The following is a 23,105-nucleotide window of genomic DNA, read 5'->3' as shown; positions in this document are numbered from 1 at the left end:
ACACAGGAGATGTTCATGGGCTAAAGGTAGGATCGCGTTGCCTGCTGCTGTGCCAATTACTGGATATTAATGGCAGGATAGCATGCATATGCCTAAACTGGGAAGCAGAAGGTTAATAGACGAACAGCACCAGAAGATCCCATTTATCAGTTTCTATTTATCTCTCCTTGGGAGGTGGCAGGTTTACAGTAAATACCTTCTGTCCTCCTAATTTCCTAATGATGGGGATAATGATGGAGAATGGTGAAGTCATTAACTGGGACAGCCTCTGTGCATCACTCTGTCAACCACATCTCTCCAAGACCTGCGATGAAAAGTGATGGGCCCCAGCTGTTCACCAGATTCTCTTCCCCTCCCCCCCTCTCCCCATTCTCAACCCCAGTTGCAGGCTTAGCAGTTGAGAAGGGAAAAAATAAAAAAGAAAACCCACGAACAAAAAGGCAAAGGGCCAGTCCCTTCCCATGCTGGAGCCACTCTGCCCTGCGCTTTGTGTGTGTGTGGGACGGAGAACCAACCTGATCCCATTACAGAGCTCTGGGCGTGGCGCTAGCCTTGGGCATAGCGGTGTCGTGCAGATAAGGAGTGCAGAACCGAGGAGAGCAGTGGCTCGCTCAAAGGAGCAGAATGCAGAAGCAGGTTGTACTTTTAGGAATGAGGCACTGCATTTCCATGGTGCTGTCTTCTGCTGAAGAGCTTGTTAAAAGTCTGTAAAAACGTTCAGCATTTCTCTGTATCTGAAGTATTATGCCGGAATACTGATGCGTTCCAGTGTCTACACAATGGCGGGGCAAACAGTTATCAGAGTTGCCATATATTGGGGATAGAGCCTGGCCACTGTATTCTCTTTGTAGTTCTATTTTAAATCCAGTCTTTGAAGCTACAATTTCAAGACATAAATATGCCCCTGGAACATGAGATGAACTTCACATAAAAATTTACTTAAGTTTTTTCATTGAAGAGCTTCACTTTTTTCTGTGTCATGCCTTTGTAGCTGACTTTGAGTTTTTCATTGTATTTGTTTTATATGTGGACAAAGGCTGTGCCCTAATCACTGATTTCAGAGGGTAAAGAGTGGCTTACCATTTTTAACGGGTGTGTATTCATCCAGGGAATGTATTGGTGATTTATTGCCAGCCCTGTTCAAAACACAGCATTCCTCCTCGGTGAGGAGAGGAAGAAAGTCCCCACTGTGGAGACAACTGGGTTTTCTGTTACAGTGGAAGGGGAGAATCTCACATACACTCACTTGGTATGCTCGTGGTTTTCTGGTAAATTTGAGCATGTGTGCAATCATCAGCAAAGCTCCTTGGTCTGACCTATTTTCTAGTAATGTGATAGTTCTCCATTGAGATGTCTTTTTCTTAATTATTTAACTTAACTCATGAGCTAGTATAGCAAAACCACAGTCACTTGCAGTGGCCTTGAGTACAGTGTAATACAACAGAGCTGGCTAGGCCTTCTGCAGGTACTTGCCACCTTCTCCTCTTGTTTGTCAGCCATTTGCAGTGGCTTCTGCATGGAAATCTTTTGAAAGGAGGGGCCTGTCTGCAGTGAGGTTTTCCTATCACATCTGCCATTTGTCAGGCTCATAAAAGAACTCTTGAGCTGTGGGAGCTTTGTATTAGAAGGGTTCATTAACTTTCAAATGTTTCAATTGAGAAATTTCAGAGCTCTCAGCAATAGACCAAGGTGGCCAGCTCAGCCAAGAGCGTCCCCTGACAGTCAGGTACAGATGTGATTGCTAGTCAGAGAGCTGTAAGAAACCTAATAGTGTCCCAGAAAGTGTCATACTTGAGCTGGAGAGACTTAAACCAAATAGCCCAGAGAGACTGTAAATAATTTTTGTTAGGCTTTAACAGATAGCAAGGCAGAGGAGCCTTTAGCCTGCAGTATGCCAGGAATTCAGTCTACAAGGTTGTAATGCATGTGGGTCCCATCCTTGTGTGACTCATCTTGTATGTAAGCTACCCTGGAAAACATGACAGGAGATAGAAAAACACAGTTGTGGTGAGATAAAGTACTCCACTGGCCTAATCTTGAGCAGGTGACTAACTGTTCTTATGTGCTTCAAGCCGGGATGGGTTGTGGTGGTATAGTGAGGTGCCTTTTCTGAGTTATCTCTCTATAACTGCTGTATCTGAGCAGAGGGATAGGTTAAAAATGAAAGACAGTGAAACAGTTCTCTCTTTGGGGAGGTGTGGTGTTATCCATTTAATGCATTAGAAAAGATTGAGCTCCCTGAACGCTTGTTCTGCTTTATCTCCATATGCTAGATGCTACTCTGGGCCGTATGGATACACAAGGATTTTTTCATTGCTCCAAACTAGTCTGGTGGCTAGCTATACGTCAGGGAATCCTTTAAGAACTCTGACTTGTGTTAACCAGCTCTGGTGTCCCTTGGCTATTAACTTTATTTTGTACCTTCAGATGGTCACAGCGCTTTAGGCCAGGGAAAGTGACATTTGACTTTGCTGTGTAATAATGCAGGTCACTTGTCTTACTTGACTAGCCCAGCGCTGTAGCCCAGGGTTCCTGTTTGCCCCAAGTCTGTTATCTAGCCTTAGTTTAGAAATGTGAGGGGTGTGCTTCATGGTGATTGCAGCCATCCCTTGAACAAACTGCAGGGCTTTTGCAGTTATTTTGCGGTGTCTTGTCAGGCTGCTTTTCAGTTAGTTGCCCTTGTGTAGCTTTTCCTAGCTAACATTTGATACGAGTGAAATGAAGCTTTGGATTTCAGACCTGCTGTGTTACCGTGGTTCCCATGAGAGCTCCTAGAGCTCCTAGCTGAGATGTAGAATATGCCTAGTTGTTCATGTCATAACTTCCTCTGGTCTGACTATTCAGTGTCCAGCAATAGAAGTGCAGCAGTTCTGGGCTAGGTTCAGCAGCATCAGCTGTTTTTGTGGCTAGCCTCTCAGCTTTGACACCTCAAGCATGACACAAATCAGGCTAAAAAGAACAAGCAATATTAAACATCTGTTGACTTCTAAATAAGGAAAATCATATTAGTCACTCTAAGTAATCTGCATGATAATTTCAGGAAAACACGAGGTGATTTCTTTCAGAGGAAGAAATAGCTGATGTATCTTTTCTATACACATGAACTAGCTGTGGAAAAGACTAAAGAGCTGAGCACGGACAGAAGTCTTGCTTCTGTGAAGTATGTTTGTTGGAGAAAAAGAAGGCAAGTCAAATTGCCTACCATTGTGGAAATTTGTTCCAGATGTGTAAAGTACAGCATCTACAGCACTAAATCTTGAGGAGGATGGATGCTGTTACAGATATTGCTGGTCAAGTGAAAGAAATGTCACTGGAGCATTGTAATACGTCTCCAAAATCATTTTTTCAATTATGTGTAACATACAGCAGTGGATGACTTAAAAAGTCATCCTAGCTGACAGCGCAAAGGCAGCAAAATCTTATACTCAAGTCCATTTTTAAAGGTGCAGAGTGTACACATTAACCCTCTGTCTATAGATGGTTGAAAGAAAAAAAAGAGGCAGTTTGCAGTGGACATTATGCTCTTCTTTCAACTTGTCTTAGCCACTTTTATTCTAGAACTGGCCATTGCATGCAGTCAGAGCTTCCAAAGGGAAGTGTAGCAATGCATTTCTGCAGACTGTTACGGGTGGATCTATGCTTTGCATTGATTTCAGTGGATTCTGGAAGCATGTTCGAAGTGAGTTTTTAACAGCTTTTTTCCCTTCCAGAATAAGATCAGCACTGATCATATTTTAGCATTCCCTTGGCTCTCTACATAGTCTCTTGGGAATCCGCAACTGTCAGCTGAGGAGAAGCGTTTGGAACAGGGTGAATACAAATGCTTTGCATCAGTTGAGTTAAACATCAGGTCAGTGGCTGTCCAGCCTGCATGTATACCAGAGAAAACTTGGTCTTGTTCATGTGATCACCATGTTGTTGTTAACTGAAGTATTAAAGAACTAGTGGGTGTTTTTGTACTGTCCTGCCGAGGGCATTATGGAGATCGTGAGCCCATTGTGTTAGCTACTTAACAGTATTGAGGCTTCTTGCTCGCAGTCGATGACAGTAGGGAGTGTGAAACCATTGTGTCTTTGCAAAGAGGAAACCAATACTGCAGGCAGAGCATCCAGCTGGTGAAAGAAGCTCTGCAAGTAGCAGTCAACAGCGTAAGCAACTGTACGGTATGAAGTTCTCCCAGGGCTTGCATGCTTCTTGGTCGTATTACATTGTGGACAACTCTGGATTATGCTTTGTGGATAAATAAGAGCCTCCCTGCTCTGCCCCCACAAATCCATCACAAAACACAAAAATGACAAAATACCATGCTGCTAGAATACTGTGATGGGGTCACAGGCCCAACTAAAGATCACCTTGTATCGCACTTCCAAGTGACAGTTGCCATTGCTGTCGTGTGCACCATTTCCCGCTGCAGTCCAGAGGAGGACCTGTTTGTGCTGGAGCGTGGGCAGGATGGGAGCTGTGTATTATGCAAAATGCAGGTAACTGAACGTGGCTGGTCTGCCTGCATGCAAGTCGGTAAGAGACTTAAGAGCCAAGCCTTCTTTTGTTCAAGATACCATTTTGTTTGAAACATGATGCTGGTTTTGGCCAAGTTCTTACACAGCTGCTATCTGTGTAATAGCTGTTAAAATTCTTTGGAGGAATTGAACCTGTGAACTGCTGCAAAGAATTCTGTTCCTTTAGGGTATGTTAATGCTACTGAAAAGCAATCCATCTTAGGTTTCAAGTCTTGTAAAGGAAACTAGAAAATGTACGGCTTGTTTCCAAAAGGTTGTGTGTGCCCATGTGTGGGGATGGGAAGGGGGAGAATGTCCGTTCAGTGCGTTTATTTTCCAGGTACACCAACTGGAAGGATTATTCCTCTGGCTTTCTGAGATGCTACTACTATGAATTGAAGCCCTTGGTTTGATTAAAAAGAGGCAGCTAGGTATTGTGTGTATTACCACTGACTGCCTTTGCTCAAAGGGAGTGTGAAATGCTGTATCTGTCATGGCACTAGGATGCGGCAAGGGGATTCTAACAGCAATAGGGAATCTAGGCATCAACTACCTCTCTTCCAGAAGAGCACTGTTGAGATGTCTTTTCATATGTAAGAAATCCTCTACCTGCTTATTTTGGAAACCCCTTGGTGCGATCCCTTCCTCCGCTACCCTTTATATTTTCTCCCTAATATCCTTAATGTTAGTTATATGGTATTGATCTTGGCATTCACCAAGCATTTTGTTTGGTGTTTTTACTATCACTATGTTTTTGCGACTCTAGATTTAGTATTTCCCTGCCTTTTCTTGCCCTTACTAACAGCAGAAACCCATGCAGTTCTGTCGTGTTATCATTTTTCTTCCTATAAAGCATCTATGACATAGGGACCTTGAAGCCAGGAGCTGAGGCCACAATGCTCAGCAGACTGTACGTACAGCTTTTTCAGGGGTAACTGCTGTAAAAAATCAGCAACACCACAGTGCAGAGTTATACCAGCCTCTTTGGAGTTATCTCTTATTCACGTAATGTAATGCATGTTCACATATTTGGTCAGCCACAGTTATTTTGCCTGGCTACACAGGCTAAATTTAAGACCCACACTGAACATTTCTGTCACTTTTGCTGTTCTGGCCACTATGCTTAATCAAAGAGCTGGAAGGAAAGCTCTCATTAGAGAAGGTTTTTAGTCATACACAAGCCTGTGCTGGGCTAATGGAGGCTTGATGGAGCTCTTGCTTTTGGTTACGGTTGGTCTGCTTGGCCTGATCTAGGCCCTAGGCAGAATGAAGAGAGAGCAGAGCAGGCTTTTGTGCCGGAGTAAACATGATGGCTAAAGATGAAGACGATTTTGTTCCTAAGGCTGGTGCTCTGAGCCTGAGGAGCCTAGCCTGCTGTAGCAGCCAAGTGCTGTTGTATGCTATGACCAGAGAGATTGTTGCAAACATATAGGTGAAAATGGGAGTGAGTAGCGTGAAAAGGGAATCTGAACTGAGACGGAGTGAAGGGGAAAGAGGGAAGATGAGTGGAGTGTACTTGAGATATCTGCCAAGTTACCCATAGTGTTCCTAGCTTGGTGACCAGGCTTTGTCAGACCTGTCTCAGTCAGTCTGTCCTGTCAGGAATCAGTGCAGAGATGAAGGGACAGATGGGGGAAAGGAGACAGAATATAAGGGAGTACATGATCTCACTCAAGGGACGTGTTAAATTTAAGTTTTTGTTAATAGCTTCATAGTGTGTTAGTGTCTGACCTTGCAGCGAGGATTTGTAAGTACTTTGCCTTTCTTCTTTTTCTTTGCTTTCTGCTTTTTATCTTCTTAGAGTAATAAAGATGCTCAGCTCCAGAGAGGTCCTATAGGAATTGAATGCTTAAAACACATAACATTGCTCTATGAGGAGAAATGGAGGAAGGAATGTGAATAGGAAGGGGGAGGAGACTTGTCAGGAACAGTTTTAGGACTCATCAAAGCAGGATGGAGGGAGGGGGTAGTCCCTTCCTGAACATGATCGTCTTGTCATTTCAGTAGACTCTGTCCTGACTCAGAGCTGTGCATCAGTGCTGGGAACAGTGCGCGTTATGTATTGGCCTCTGCTCAGAGGTGCTGATGTCTTGCAGATTGAAGGGAAGGACTGATGGCTGTTCCTGCTGTGCAATTAAGAAAGGCTACAGGTTCTCTCTTGATAGGGGAGAGGGCTCTCCCTGCTTTGCAGTACAAGGCTGGGAGCAGGAACGGACTGGAACTCAGATTGCTACCAAGGCAGCAGTAAAAGGAATAGCTCACTGCTACTTTTGATCATGCTGTGTCTACTTTGCCTCAGGCTTGTGTCTACTATAGAAGGTTCTGTGTGAGATGGCACCAATCTGGGGAGCTGGGGCACTGCAGAAGAGGATAACAGAAGGGCTAAAGAAAATGAATAACAAAATGACCAACAAGGGGGAAATCCATTTCTAGTTCTAGGGTAAAAGCTGATCCGCACCAGACCAATTACAGTTTGGTGCCATTTGTGAGTGTGCAACTGGGGATTTTTATCAGAAGGGTTCCCAGTGATGCTTTTAATCACAGTATACAACTTAAACACCGTGATGATGGCAGGAGGCATAAGACAGGCAGCACAGTATAAGTGTGACAAGGTGTAGCTGGGAACAATGTGGAGTAGGTAATTGCCTTTCTAATATTTAGTCACAATCTTCCTGTGCTGCGACGGGTCCCAAGCACACGGCAGAACTGTCTAAAACTTAGGGTTTTTCTGTCATATGTTTATTTCATTTCTTTTTATATATCAAGGGGACAGGGAACATTGTTTTGATGGCAGAGGCTCCTCAGACAAGCTGTCTGGATTGATCTATACAGATAACTTTGTGCTAGAGATGGAGGGTGTGGCTGAGCACTGAGGGACAGCTCTGGAGGCCTCCTGGGAGCATAGCGCAGGTTGGTGGATGGGTCTGAGCCGAGTGAGTGGTGGTTTGTCAGACACGAGGAGAGTCTGCAACGGAAACCTCTTGGGAGTTGTTAAATACAGAATGGCCTTCCTGAGTTCAAGAAATCCTGGGGCTCCAAATTGTTAGGGGCTGGAAGACTGTTTTGACTGAGTGTTGCCACATGTCTGCTTTCTTGTACTCTCTCCAAGGTGTCCACTTCTGGTCTCTGTCACAGCGTGCCAGGCGAGATGGCTCTGTGATGTGAGCTACTGTGGTTGTTAGGAGAGCTGCTGCAGAAGTGATGCGTGTCTGAGGTAGCTCTGAGTTCTTAGCTCAGTATGCACGTGCCTTCTTACTGATTGGCCTAAATATTCCTGATTTACTCATTTTTGAAACAGAGCAGAGAAAGCTGGGGTTTGCTGGGGTTGTGTAGGAGGGGGCAGACAAGTTCCTTCCCATTACATTCGTACACAAGCAATTCAACATCCTTGGCCAGTGACAGTGCTAAATTTTGGTTAACTGTGGCCAGACAGTGGAATATTTGAGCTAGTGGATAACTCTTCGAGTATGCAGAACTCGACTGAGGTATCAGAGCTGAAGATGAAGGTAATGTGTCATGTTTCAGTACCTAAATGACTCAGGCAGGCATGATTCAGCACTTCGTGTATTCTGGCTATGGCTTTGTCTCAGCTTTGCTTTGAACTCACATGGCTCACCTGTTTGCTAGAAGGGTTAGGTCAACAGTACTATGGGTTGTTCCCTGAGATATTTATTCAGTGCTTCTTTATGAGTGTGTTGTGAGTCCTGTGCTAGTGCTCTCCAGTGTCTTCCTGATGCTGTCTCCAGCCCTACTGAAGGATGGGCTCTTGCTCCATTTTGCTCCACGGCGACGTATTCCTGCAGAACAGGTGAAGGTGCGTGTGACCATAGATACATTACTCTTCAAGTCATTGGAACAGTGCTTTTGCTGAGGATCTGGTACTTGCTGGAGCAATGGTTGTGGTATTCATCTGTAGGACACCACAGCTTGTAGGCAGTCTTACGTGGAAATAACCTTGAATATACAGCCAGGGTATATCCTCCAAAGAAGTGTACAGCACGAGCAACCTGGAAGGTCCTAGTGTAGCAGGGAGATGGGCAGCAGAAGGGGCTGGCCGTGGATGCAGGAAGAGAGATCATTTATGATGTATATATATGATTATGTATGGTAAGGTGTGGATGGGACTACTCAACTGCTTTATACATAAATTTGTGTACCTATTATAAGGGTATAGTGGCTGTGGCTTTGCATTTTCCTCTTTGAGTGAGTCCGTAGTTGTCTGGCCTGATAGGCCTGTGAAACTTTTGAGGAGAAGACTGAATTAATCGCTGGGCGTGCAGGAGGTGAAAAGGCCACAAGTAATCCAGTGTTGATCTAGATACTGCTGCCATTGTTGGTTTTCATTGGTTTTCTACTCTTTGTATGACAGTTTTCTACCTGTGTTAGGTCTTGATTTATCCTTGGTCTGTGAAATGCTGTGCACCCCACCCCCATGCTGCTGTCAGAACAGTAAAGCAGTATGAGATAATTTTGTATCATGCAGCCAAAAGAAAGGAAAGAAGTATCTTAAGTGACAAGCATTAAATCCAATAAAAAGGAGACATTCATCATGCATGTGCAGTCATATTTTTTGTCATCTCCTTAGACTGTGAAAAGGTGCTCATGGTAAAGCTTACTTAAAATACACTTAGTCTTTTCCTGTTGACATTTGGGATTTTTTTTTCAGCTTAAGATCTCTTAAATTACAGGGGTATGTAAGGTTTTAGGACACTATTGAGAACAATTGGCAATGCCAAAAAATATTTTTTGGTGTTTGAATGTGTATGTTTATCTAAACAACTACATGTAACAAAAGCAAGGATAATTCTTAAATTATGGAAAGATTAGAGGGGAAACTGAACAAGGCTATATTGAAGTATTAGCGTGGTAGGTAATGACGTTGCAAATAATTGGTTGCCTAAATACCATCTCTGCTAAGATATATTTTTCTTTGGATATATTATAAATTAGTATTTTCATTTACATCATGGTGTTGAGTGTATTTTGCATGGAAGGAAGTAAAATTTCAGTTGAAGATGGAAGACAGAATTTTTCCTACAGGAAACTTTTTATATGGGAGAAATACTTCCGATGCTCTAGTGTTTCCTAGAGGTCCAAAATGTGTGATTCGGGGCAGGAGTTGAGGTCCTGTTCCATGTCAAGATCTGAAGTTACTGTTCTGTTGGAGGAGCTTTCAACCCTACTATATCAGAAAGTTGAGTAGATGAAGAGGAATAGGAGAGTGCTCAGAAGTGAGATACCTCTGAACGTTCCCAAGCCAGAGAGCTTCTGCTCCTCTTAGAGGGAGATGTAATAGGACGTGGTAGGAAGGCTGTGACCTGGCCTGTTCCTAGACTTCACCTGGGCTCATTGGTGATGTGAAGCGACCAGATCAGATCCGGCTCTGCTGTTGGTCAGACCTTCCCAACTCGTTGCCTTTGTCTGTATCGCTCTACACAGCTAATTTTGCTGCCATCCCATTATGCATCATCATAAATGAAGCTACTGCTGAAGTCAAAGGGTAGGAGCTCATGTGTAAGTGAACGTTCCTCTTATTCTTGTTACCGATTGGACCTCTGAGATCAGCTCTAACAAGCACAGTGCAAACAGCGGTTTAGTTTGTTGCATGCCACTGGGAAATTAAATGTCTGCCAAGTTAATGTCACTTAAAATTTGCAATGACACTTACTGCATTTGACAAAACGTAGAAAAAAGAGGTTCCAATTAAGCAGAACTTCAAACACAGCAGCTCGTACGGTTTATTTTGGAGCTAGGATATTCAGAAAGGTCAGTCTTTCAGTAAGCTAACCTGCGCCATTTACAGCATTCGCTGGAGCTAATGAGCACTTTGCTCGGTTACATAATGGGGGCTTTATGCAAAGAAAATTCTGATGGGGTTATGTAGCTAATGTACATGGTGAAAGCAGCTTTGCCCTATAAATGTGCACTGGGGAAGCACTGTATGAAAAAATGTCTTGTCTGTAATGTCTTCTAAAGACAAAACGCCCATTCTGCCCTAGGAACTGACCGTTCAGAAGATGGTATTCTCTGGCAGGAGAACAAGTGAGGGAGTGAAAGAGAGGAGGTCAGTTAAGTCCCCTGGGAGGAGCGGTGATCTTTACTAGGAAGCAGTGATCTGAGCTTGGAGAAATCCAGGCATTTGGACATCTTCTTGCTGGGTCTCATTGAGAGTAACAGTTAAATTTCTTGACAGTTCATTTCATGTCAGGTAAAATAGGCATATCAGGACTTCTGCCCTTCGTGTGCTTGAGCTTTCATTTTGCAAGGAATTACTCGTGCTTATTTTACTTGTAGATGTGGTGGCTTTTACAGAGACTGCGGAACAGAAGGATTGGCATTTGCTGCTGTAAAAACCTGTGTAAGTTTAAGTAGGAATATTGCTTTTTAAATAAGAGGTACAAAGAGTTCCATAGGCACTAATAGCCATTGCAATATTAGTGCCATGGACAAAAGGCAACATTTTTGGCATCTTAATGTTCCTGCTGATGTAATTGGCATCTTAACCATTCTAATTATGTAATGGGATGGTGGTTTTGAATTGTGATGTGGCAGTAGTACCTTATGAAAGGCAAGTGGAAATTTACTGCTGCATTCCACGTGTATAGTGTATGTTGATAAAAGTTTGGAAGGAAGGTGGTGAAGTCTACTGGTAGGTTTATTTGTCAGATGTCTTAAATGTTCATGGTAATCAGCTTCAAATAACTTCTGTCAAAAATAATGCCAGCTGCTGGTCTTCTGAGTGTCTTTATTTTTTCATTGGTACTGTGCTCTGATATTGTGAAAATATCTGAAAATAGACATTTAGGCAGAGCTTTCATAAATGGTGGTGGTTTTGGTCCCGATAAATAAAACAGTGTTTTTATCTTGTTGTACAACAGTGTTTTTTTTAATCCACTGTTCCACAGTTCCTTTTGTCTTAGACAAAACACAATGGGGCGGTGATGGTTGGTGAACAGTCACTCTTTGGGATGTTTACTTTTAATGCAGTCCACGTTTTAATGCCTCTGGTTTTGGTTGAGAACTTGGGAGAGCTCATTGGAAGGCCAACAAAAAAAAATTGATATGCTGTTTGTATGTTTCTAAACTTCCCATTTCTAAGACTTGAAAATGAACACTTTGCTATTAAAAATTCTCAGTACTGCGTTCTGCTTCTCTGATCTGGTAGTTACATTAGCTCATGACATCTACAGTGTCTGAGAGGTGTCCAGCACTTGTCACTCAGTGGTGATTTACTGTGCTGCAAGCTTGACGCTTTCTGATCAACAGCGTTTTACCCTAACTGTTTGGTAGTGGCTTCCATTTAAGTGGATGGGAGGATGGGAATGTAGGAGAAAGAAAGTCACAATGAGATGAGGAGGACTGGAGAAAGTTTGGACCCCCTGAAGTCAGCAGTAGTTGGGTCACAGGCCACAGCAAGAATAAGATTGTAGTTAACAGTTAACAGGAGAAAATTCTAAGGAGAACTTAGAATGGGGGAGTCTGATTTTTGTCAGGCTTTTTGCTAAAACAGGCTTCCTGGGTCACAATGAGAAAACTACTTTTTTGAATTAAATACAGCTCTCTGCATGTTGAAGTCATAGCAACAAAATGACCTCACTCTCCAATTTTCCTTTTTTTTTCCCCCTCTCTTGTAGTTGTTGCTTTAATTTCCTACAATATGTTATTCTTCTTGTTTGGAATCATGGGGAGGAGGGAGAGAGGGAAACCAACCTGTGTAAAAATTAGCTTTGAGTTATTCCATCTGTGGACTCTTAATTTTGTCATGAAAACAGAGAAGCCTGGCAGGAAGCTAGCTTTTGACTGGCTTCATGTATCCTCTTGTCTGGAACTGGTTAAGAAAGTGTGGCATTTAGAATGAAAGCAAAAGCTTCATTTCTGGAACTCTGAGTGTTTGCCCAATTCTTTGACCATCTGTTTTTGTTGACAACCACCTCTTTGTGTTGTGCCAAAGTTATTTTGGCTTTTATAATCTGTGTATGTGCGCGTGTATGTGTGTACATGGTGGTGCAGTTGTGTGTGTCTGCATGTACATCATTAGGGCTTTACTTACTGGGTAAGTTTGTGGGAAGTTGAACGCTTAAAAGCCGTTATCTTGTGGGGATTGAATTACCAGGACAAATACAATGACAAACCCTGGCTTCTCTTTCTAGAGAGATGCTCAAATCTTGTCCATATTGCTATCCTATCTAAAAGCTGTCAGCTTCTGGTAGTTTTCTTTGTAACTGAAGTTGCGCCGCAGTAGTGTTCGATATGTGAGCACCTGCCTCAAAAATCACTGCCATGATTAATGGGACTGACGGAGAGCCCAACTTCTGGCTGAGCACAAAGAATAGATGAGTCTCTTCATTTCTGGGAGTTAGAGATGGGGCCTGTTAGGTGGTAACACTGCATTGTTTTCCATTCCCGATGTCAGAGGGCAGTTCCTTATCCCGTGACTTCTTTGTATGCCCCTTATACCCACTACCAGTACATGTCAGTGATCCACCAGAGAAAATGGCATTGAGAACCCCATCACAGGATTGCTAAAGCATTACAAAACAGTCTTAAAATCTAGTGTGTGACACCTGTGCTCCGCGAACATGTTTTTGTGTGCTTCCAAACCTGCGTTTCTTCTACATCACAGTAAAGCCACAGCTTCTCCTTTTGTCATTATTTTGAAAGCTGCGTTGAGAAAAAAGAGAATTTTGTGCTGTTTTCTAGACTTAGTTTCTGTATCAGTGCCTTCAGAACTCCTGCTTGGCATGAGAGTAGGCCAGAGTAACATATATAGCCCATGACAGCAGCAAAATGAGGCTAACAAATATCCTACTGAGGATGCAGTATGACAGCTTCATCCATCCAGCTGAATTTGCATTGTGAGTATGAAATAGCTGCGTGTCATGGGCCACTGCCATTGCACACAGTCATTTATTTAATAACTCAGTGCACAGACATTAAAGGGGAACCACGCAACACTTCATTTTGTTGAAGACAAATAAGAAATCGAGAGATGCCAGCATTTAGAAAAGTCTGGATTGCACTGTTTGATCACCATACTTTCTTTTAATGTTCAGTCAGGCAATTCCTTAGGTGTAAAATGGACAGGATTTTTATTAATAATGGCAAAGGCATAGAGTGTGGTGTGTTGCGGGCTGTTTCCGTATGTTGTTCTCCTTTGTGTTGAATACGAAGGTAGGCTTTTAAAAAGATCAGCATATCCCCTTGCAGTATCCAGTACCATAGTTAGCTATGCGAGTTGCATTAGATGTGTTCTGGCATCATGTGAACCTAGTAGGTTAAACCTGCTCAAAATGATGACAACATTTTTCTCCAGAATGCTGTTGCTTAATGCAGAATTGAGACTCTTCGTATTTGGTGGCTGACATTTTTCCCAAGTACCCAGTGTTGTAATTGTGTTTCAGGAGGACTAATTTAAACAGACGTGGAGGGCCTTGAATTCAAGCTTCGTAAATACTTCACCAAAGAGAAAAACAGAGAAACAAAAGTGCTTGAAATCGGTAGCCACTTCTGAAAATCTGTTTGTAAAGATGTAAAAACAAACAGAAAAGTTATTGGAAATTTCAACTTACTTTCAGGAGTTGTCTTTAACTTGTGTGTTTCAATGTGAAAATTAGGTGTCTTGGGTGGGCGTCACTTGTTTATTTGTACAGACCTTCTAGTGAGCACTAGTGCAGTCCAAATGGACAACTCTGTTAAATCATTAGCAAAATTCAAGTTATGAGAAAGGCACCACTTTTTTTTCTGTAAAAAATAAAAGGCAAGTTTTTAAATAATACAATCTAGATGGTGAACTCCTGAACCCTTTGCAGGGACTTGGTTGTGTTTTTTTTTTTCTCTTTTTTTTTTTTTCCAATAGGATTCAAGGACTCAAATGATTCTCATCAATGGGAGCCTAATCCTAACAGCACCAAAAAGATTTTAAGTTGTGTAAGAGTAAGTCATCAGACTAACTGGAAAGGAACACTAACAGTTGTCACTCCCCCTTAGTATCAGCAGTGCTAAGCTTTTGGAGTGCTTTCCGAACAGCCAGGCTGGTTTTAAACCTTCAGTTCTTATTTGCAAAATTGAACTGTGTGGATGAAATGTCTTTTGGGTTGCTTTGCTTAATAGCACATGAGAATTAAAGGACCTTTTCAGTGAAGCAGTTGAAAAATTTCTGTTCCCTATGGCCTGTAGAAAGAAGAGTTTGGAAAAGAGAAAATTAAGTGCAGAGGCTGCACAGAAGCGAGACCCACTAAAGGAATGGCTATTTGGTTGTGTTACCTTATGTTGAAGTAAAGAAAAACATGCAAAAAAGATGGGCCTGATTAGTACTTGATGTACTTAAATAACAAAAGCACGTTGTGCAGCTTCTGAAGCTGCTGTACCTGAGTACACGAACTATCTGTTGATGTAAGTGGATGCCACCTCATGGATTTCAGTGGCATATCATCCGTTAAACAAGCGGAGAAGGGATTTTGGAAGGCATGTAGCACAAAATGATCATACCGAGTTAGGTATAGTTCTTTGTTTGTCACCTAGTACTGTTGGCATGTAAGGGAGGCTGACTTTAGGCTAATGTGTATTTCATCAGCCAGGTGTAGCTCAAAGTGGCTCAAAAATGTGAAAGCATGAGAATGTTGCAAGATAGTTAACCAGAAAGAAACAATAGCGTGTGATTTATTTGAAGTTAAGTGAAAACCCTGTGAAAAGGTCTCAGTTCAATAACAGCTTATTCATTCTACACAATTTGCTTGTAGTTAATTTTTTGTCAGAGCTGATCTCTAAATCGGGGTAGTGCAGAGGGATAAGGTAAGAGCTCTGTCTGCCAGATAGGTGGAAGGCTAATCAGTACACTCATGCATTTGTCTAGTGGAACCCTTTAAATCTTTCTCAGATGATCTCTCATTTCGGATTGTTGTCACTGTATTTAAGTCCTCCACACTCCTTGCTGTAAGTGAATCCAGAGGTGGTGTTCTAATCCTGTTTGGAAGGAATGTGGAAAGTGCAAGGGGCTGCTTTGCCTGCAGCATTTGATCCTGGTGCTGCACTTGTTGTATTTCTTAAATTCTTTTACTGCTAACTGACCAGCTGGGGCCTTAGCAGGCAGTGGAGTCTGCCTTCCTCGCATCTGCAAATCCCACTCAAGTGGCTGTACATGATGCTGTGCTGTAGGTCTCAGGCATGAAGATTGCGTCCTCTGCGTGAAGTGTACCAGCACTGTGAGCATTGGACCGTGTGTAGCTAACATCTTGTACTTTTTGATAGAAAAACTGTGTGGGGGTAGAAAACATGATCTCAACCACCAGTTCAAAGGTAAAAAAAGATATTGAGGATAATGTCTGATGCCGCTACCTTGGCTTTTCCCTATTGTAGGGCCAAGGGCTTGTAGGTTTTTTCTCACTGTGTGCGTGTCAGTGGCATGCGCTCTGTAAACCTCCTGCCTTGGCCTGTTCCTTGTAGCCCTGCTATTCCACTGCTGCTGGTTTCCTTCAGTGCCATTGCAATGCATGTAGCTTGCTGTATGGGAACAAGGGTGGAAAAATGTACCCTGTGGCACATGGCAAGCCCCACTGGTGATTATTTTGGGAGCAGATACATAATTACTCAGTGCAAATAAATTTGTTATGTCCCTGAAACTCAGGATTTGCAGTTTTAGACGAGAGGTTTAGGAGATGTGAATTTTGAGAAGTAATTGGCAGAAGCTATCTGGGTGTGTTGTGTGCACGTCTGTTTTAGTGCTTGTCACTGTTTTTTTTCTTGTTATTCAGACCTGTGTTCAGGAATACAATGGGACTTGGATCCTTGTACAGGATAACTTAGCTGTGTTACCTGACAGAGAGGCCTAACTTGGGGCAAAAACAGAAATTTGTGTCTGGAAGGATTTCAGTGGCCTGTTGCCTTTCTTGATATGTCTTTCTGAAGTTTATTGGTAGAATATGTTACTCAGCATAAATATTTGAGAGATAAGAGATCAAACTCTTCCTTACAGACCTGAAGGGAAGGTATGTGTAGTGATTTGGGTTTAATTTTTAGCAGGTTTGTTTTCTTGAGTATAAAAGCACTTTGCAGTTGAGCTCTGTGGAGTGACTGCAGGCCCAGAAGGACAGGAGGTGTTTTGATTGAGGTTTTATTGAGCAAGCAGAGCCGCTTCAGCATTACGGTGACTGTTCAAACAGCAAAAGACTGGGAATTATCTGAAATAATGCAACTGGGTTGTCACAGAGCTTTTTACCACCCCTGTAAATATGGGCTCTTTCTTGTCTGCTGGAGTGTTGAAGTCTGTGTTTCACAGGGCCTGATTTGAAGCCTGGTGAAATAAGCCAAGACTGTTCTTCTGAGAGTCTGTGGTATGTGACCAATAATTTTTTTCCGTACTGAGGATTTGTTGCTTAGACATGCAATGCTGAGGTGCCTCTTCAGAGACAACTGTGAGCAGTCTTAGCAGCTCTGCACCGAAGTCCCCATTCTAGCGGAAACGTTCCTGTTGGACTGAAAGGGACAGTTGGAATTACTGGGAGGTATTTGTTGACCAAGCTGCCTTCATGCGGTGCTGTTTGGTGGTTAAGAGATTGTTTTACCTTTTGGTCACCTGTAGGGTGTTGCTGGGGAGTAGCCAGCCTGAATGAGATCAGAATGCTCCAGCATTTGATAGGAGGTGCTTTGTAATCTGTTTTAGCTCAGAGAAGCATGAGGTTGGAAAATGCTGCTGTGCTTATTCCTGTCAAACACAGGCTGTGACCTAGACCAGTGGTTTATTCCTGTAGTTCTTCAGAGGTCTTGTTCCTTTTTTCCCTATTATTTTTCAATCAGTTCAAATCTATTCTCTTCCTAGAGGAGATATCAGACATTATTGTTGATTCGGGCTGAAAAACTTGGCTTTGTTTGTGGAAATGTTGCTCTGAATGTGCTAGATGCACCTAATCATAGAGGTGGCTTATTTCTTATTTATCTCACAAGCCTTCAGGACTTGAATTCCAAATCTCCATTTTTTCCAAAGGGATCAGAATTACACCAGAGCATGAAGACCTTCCTAGGTTTGATGAATTTTACAGGAATATCTACCCATACCTTATTCTGTATTTGTGAAGATGTCTGGTTTTCAGTTCAACTTAGTCTGGTCTTGTTCCTGACTTTTTGCCAAGTTTTAGACTAGGTTGTGTGGCAGATCTACCTGCAGCTCAGTGCTTGAATTTGCAGAGCCCTTAATAAACAGTGTATTTGCATGCACATGTTAGTAGCCTGTTGATTTGGATGGGTCGGTGCATGACATTACAGTGCTTCCAGCTGAGGCAAGCATACCGAAGTTAGAAATCTCGTTTGGATGGGATAAGGTGGTCTGTTAAACAAGGAAAACGTAGGCGGAAGGGCTTGTATGAGGACTAGCAGCATCAAAAGCCTATGTTTTTGCTTGAATTCAAGTGAAATAAATGGAGAAACCTCCACTTACTGTCAGGTACTAGCACTCATTCATAATTGCTAACAGAAAGCAGATGAGCAAATGGAGTCAGGGGAAACCGCGCAAATCAGTCTCTCAACTTCAGACTTGTGCGTGAGGCTTCCCAGGTGTTTGTGGTAAGCAGTCTGATCTTTCAGATAAACTGTTTTGGTTTTGTTCTGCAAAATAAAAATAACCTGCTTTTTAAATTTAGTTTGATACTGAGTAATGTGCTGTTGATAACTACATTTATATTAAATTCCTCATGGCTTCTAAGGGTTTAAAAAAGTTTGAGCTGAAACGCTGTTTGGAATGATTTCATTAGAAAACAAAACAAAAAAAAGTAGGACAGAACAGCTCTCGCAAAACAAAAGACGAGTATTGAAAAAGGTGGGTAAATAGAAATGCTCTCAATTATTTGATGTGTTCTTGCTCTTTTTTCTGCTTTTGTGGTATAGATAAGTGTAGGGAAAAACTGTGCATGTACATGATGCGCTCACACTCCACATCACTTGAATCCATCTGTAAATGTGGAGCTGTTGCCACACATCCCCTCTATATGCTGCGTATTTTGCAAACAGCTACACCTACACACAGACAGTACGAGGCGTCGGGGCTTGGATTTCCAGGATGCTGTATGCACTTGGAGCCTGCAAGCTGTGAAACTGCAGTCATTCCAATCCTGACTCAACTCATTTGGCGGAGCGTTAGCATTAGGAAGCGCTGTTGAGGTGGGGGGGCAGCGTGAGGGGAGAAGGGGTAGGTGCTGTGTATTTCTCAGTGGAGTAGCTAATGGTGAGGCTTTTATGAAATTGTAAGGCAAGCTATAGTAAAACTGCAGCACAGGGCTCTCACCATGCGTGGATGGATGCCTGCGGATGAAGGCGCAAGTGTAAACTCTTCTTGGAAAAAATCATCTCTCCATTTATGCTGTGTTGTATCAGAGTATTTATCTAGGTTCATTTGCACACCCCCCCCCCCCAATGTGCTGTAAGAATAAGCGTGCGTTCTCCATTCTCCCTCCCTCCTTCTCCCTCCCCCCCCACCCCCCCCCAAGCTGTAGGGCCAGAAGGTGGGGTGGTACCTCAGGATAATGGTAGCAGAAGGCGAAGGAGGCAGACAGCTGGCAAGTTCTGCCCCAATATGCTTCTCTGAAAGAGGCAAGGAAAATGCAGAAGATGTGATGCCTGAATGGCTCACTTTGCAGCAAAAGGGAAGATTAAAAGTAAAATTAGTTAACATCTTGCTCATTTCAAACCACCACACGCCAGCTTTTTGCTCCATGCCCCCCCTCCCCTTGCCTTTTCTCTGTTGCTTTATTTTTGAGGGGAAGGAGGAAAAGCCTGGAATCCTGGGATTTTGTGGAAATCCATACAGTAAGCAGTGCTTGTAAAAGAGTAAGCTCTCCAGGTAGCGATCCTGTTAGCTGTATGTCATCTTTGAGACTGGGTAACTGCAGCAAACAGGCAGTCTGCTGCGTTCTTCTATGAGAAGCTTTTATTTGCTTTAGTAATGCAGTGTTATATGAGTGGCTGAAGACATGGGACAGGAAGAGAGGCTGAAGCAACTGGAATTGTTGAGTCTGGAAAGGGGAGCAGAGCGGGAATGGTATGGGTACACTCTGGGTAGCCTAAACCTTAGGGAGGTCCTGCCTAGGGGACATTTCACTGCTGTCTACTGCTCCCATGTGGGAGGATATAGAGAAGGCAAGCAGTGGTGCACGTAAACTTTATGCATGTGGAAAACAGGGAATGATATAATTTATTGTTTTTCATGGAGCAGTTTCTAATATGATACAAAAAAGACAGGTATCGTAGCTTTGTTACCTTCTGCTTGTGACAGTCTGAGCAACGCATCCTTGGTCTGCAGGAAGCTCCAGGTGTGTGGTGGATGGATTATGCCACCAGACCGCTTATGGAAATAATGCTCTGAGTACAGAATTTCATGCTTGTGTGGTCTTGCCAGTCAGGTCCAAGTCATTTGAAGGTCCAGTCTCTGTCTTTTGGGGGGAGCTGTTTTTTGATGAGGTTTTGATTCCCTCCAAGTGGAACTTAAAGGGATTATGTTGTGCAGTGGTTTATTTTATTTAGTGCTGCTACAGCAGAATTTAGGTTCTCAATCAAGAAGATTCCTAAACTCCCTGCGCTGGATTAGTGCACAGCTGAGTAGCAGAGGCTAGGTGGTCAGTAGACGCATTTTAGCAGCAGTGATGAGCAGTTTCCTCTAACACTTGGCTTCGCAAACAGACGTGGGATACTTGTTGCACCTGTCAGTGGAGGACAGTAGGTATCTGGCTCTGAGTGATTACTGAGTATCTGCAGAATTGGAAAGCTCTGGAAGGGAACGGGAAATGATGACTAACCAGCCCCGTGTGTGTACAAAACACGTACTTTGTATAAAGTTCAGTGAGAGGACAGGTAAGCCATCATACCGCTCTTGTAAAAACACAGCTTTTTTCTCTCAGCCCTTGTAGCTGAAGATGTTTCTGGCGGGTAGCTGTTGCTGTTCATTAACTTGAACAAAAACCAGACGCATTCCAGTGCTGAATGCTTTCGAAAATTCTTTTCAAAGAGGAAAAAAACAAAACAAAAAACAACATCCCATACCCCACATACCGCTGCTTTCAGTACAGACCATTTATATCAGCAGTTTAGAGTTGGGGGAAAACGGCTTCCAAAAACCGTTGAGTTTGTTGCTGCTCATTGAGGGATTTTCACACTGCCCTCTGAACTATGTGGCACAGACTGCTGTTGCAGGCAGGATTCTGTTCCAGCTGGATGCCACCTCTGATTCTGCTTGGTAATTCCTCCACTGAACCAGAGGACGGTGGGAAAGATGACAAATAGCAAAATTTATCAGCTGTTTTTGCACATGGCTCTGTGAGGTGCTTATCTTCCTAGTGAGACCTTCCTGAGTAACAGGGTGGTGGTGCTCCTTGCTGAAAGCCTGGTCTCTGCTGCAGCTCAAGAGAGGTGCCCAGCCAGCGGTCCCTGTGATGATGGCTTAAATATGGCAAATGCTAATGGGCTCATCACTTGGGTTTTTACCTAAGAGCTCTACCCTTGGAATAAACATTCATCAGTAGTGCTTATTTATTAACTGCTTTCCTCCTCTTAGTTGTCTTGTGTAAGTCAGTCTGGAACAGTTGATTGCACCCAGGGTAAGACCACAGATGCCTCTACCGAGGATTCCCATCCTTGTTAGTGTGGAAGATATGCAAAAGGTTCTGGTCCTTCAAGTATGTTAACCCTACTTGTGGCCACTGCAACATGGGGACTTTACAAGTCAGTGGTTAATGGTCCTTGTTAATAGCTCAGGCTACACTGAATTTCGGCAGAGGGGGCCAGTTAATTGCTTTTTGAATGCCTGCAAGCCTGCATAGTCTGCTGTACCATGTGGAAAGGGATTCCTCTGCTTATCTGTCCCCAGTGAACAAGAGGCTGGGGATGCATCTAGGTTGTTGATACTAAAATAAGGGCTGAGAAGCTGTGCCCTGGTAGTTAGAAGCATTGTGTTCAACCTGAATGCCCTAAGCTATGTCCCTCTGTTAGTTTTACTAAATCTAGTCAACTCTTCCATCACTGTTGTTAGGGCCTTCTGGCTGTCTTTTTGATGACTAAAATGATGTGTCAAAGGTTATTGCAAGCACTGGCATTTTGCTACAGCATTTGTGGCAGTTGTGACATCGGGATGAGTAAAAGAAAGGCTTGTCTCACCTGATGACTATTATGTGTGGCAGAGATGCTTTTGGAGTGCTCAGTTGCTCAGCTGTGTGTGTATTTCTTCACTGTGAACTACTTCCATCTTGGATTTTTTTCACCGTTCCCCCTTATCCTTCCCTAGAGCTCAGCATATGAATGTATGAAATTAATATGAAGCGTGCCTTACTTTGTATATTTGCCTGTGGACCTCTAATGGGGTGGGAAAAATAAGTATGTTAATGATTGAAAGTTATTTAGTGCTGCATGGAGTTAATTGCTTCTAATCACTGCTTACATCCATCTGGTTTTATGGTAGACAACAAACCTCTTCATTGGATTTGCTCATTAGACATACTGTAAATCACAGAGATGCTCTGGCACCTCGCATATTGTGCTCCCGTTACTCGGGCTGCCTTGTCATATGGCTGTGAGCACAGAACAGTGGTCACTGGGAAGTGGATAGATTGGAGTCCCAGCTTGGGGATGCGCCAGGGAGTGACCCCTTAAAGTTACCCAGAAAAAGGTTTAAAAGCACGTGGGAAAGCTGTTGAATGCAGTGGAGCACCATGGTACCTCTGCAGAGCCACAGTTAAGAGTTCATAGGCCTATTTAAGGAGCTTATTTTTCCATGGCTCAGACAGTGAGGGTTGTATGTCCTTCTTGGGCTGAAATGAGCCATAACTGATGTCGTGTGGAGTAAGAGCGTAGTTAAAAAATGTGGGTTTGTTGTTATCCTTCCAGAGGAAGGACAGACTTCATTTCCATTTAAAACCTAAGATGGACTTAATGCCTGCTCTGCTATTCCTTTTTTTTTTCTCCAAGATCATTGTCTGTGGTCCTGTTGGATGGATGCCCCTTTGGCAAGGGCTGGGACTGGATAAGCCATGAGGAGAGAGATGAGAACTGTTCAAGTGTTGATGATAGGCTGCTTAAAACAAATTTGTTGGTTAGTTAGCTACTGGCCTGTAACCTTAGCGAGGGAGGTCTATTCTAGAGTAAAAGATTTTTCTATCTGAATACATTCTCTTTGTCCTTTTTAAAAGAAAAAAAAATACACCAGAGCTCCAGTCCGTTGTGTTCGCATGAAAATTCAGGATGGTTTTGAGTAGCTATTTTTGTTGCAAGCAGCAGTCAAATGTCATTAAAACTGAAAACTTCATGCATGGGGGAAAGGGAAAGAAAAGGAAGTTGTATAGGTTAACTACACATTATGTGAAGTAGCAACTTTTAATCAGGTGAAACTGTTTGTGTTTTGTCTCTTCTATTTTTCCAGTATGTGTGAAATAGCAAAAATAAGTTCTTCATTGTTTTAAAGTTCTCTAACGGGCCACTTGATTTCCTTCTTTCAGATGACAGCATGAATAAACATTTGGTCTTTGCTCATAAATAATCTTTTCTGACACTTTACTTTGTGTTAGCCATCCTCAGACCCCTCAAGTTCTGTAATGTTTTATTCTAGTAGCTTAAATGGAGGACTATGTAATTCTT

General features: G+C 42.9%; 1 protein-coding gene across 1 annotated transcript in view; it reads left to right on the top strand.

Annotated features, from left to right (window-relative positions):
• LOC310899454 (uncharacterized protein) overlaps positions 1-23,105 on the top strand; it is a gene marked incomplete at its 5' end in the record, with an annotated part of 283,288 nt that overhangs the window by 5,659 nt on the left and 254,524 nt on the right. The gene's annotated exons all lie outside the window — the stretch shown is intronic.

The sequence above is a fragment of the Anser anser genome (assembly GCF_964211835.1).
Source record: "Anser anser genome assembly, chromosome: 4".
Lineage (NCBI taxonomy): Eukaryota > Metazoa > Chordata > Aves > Anseriformes > Anatidae > Anser > Anser anser.
The sequence above is the reverse complement of the archived record's forward strand: the minus strand, read 5'-3'. Positions and strand labels throughout refer to the sequence as shown.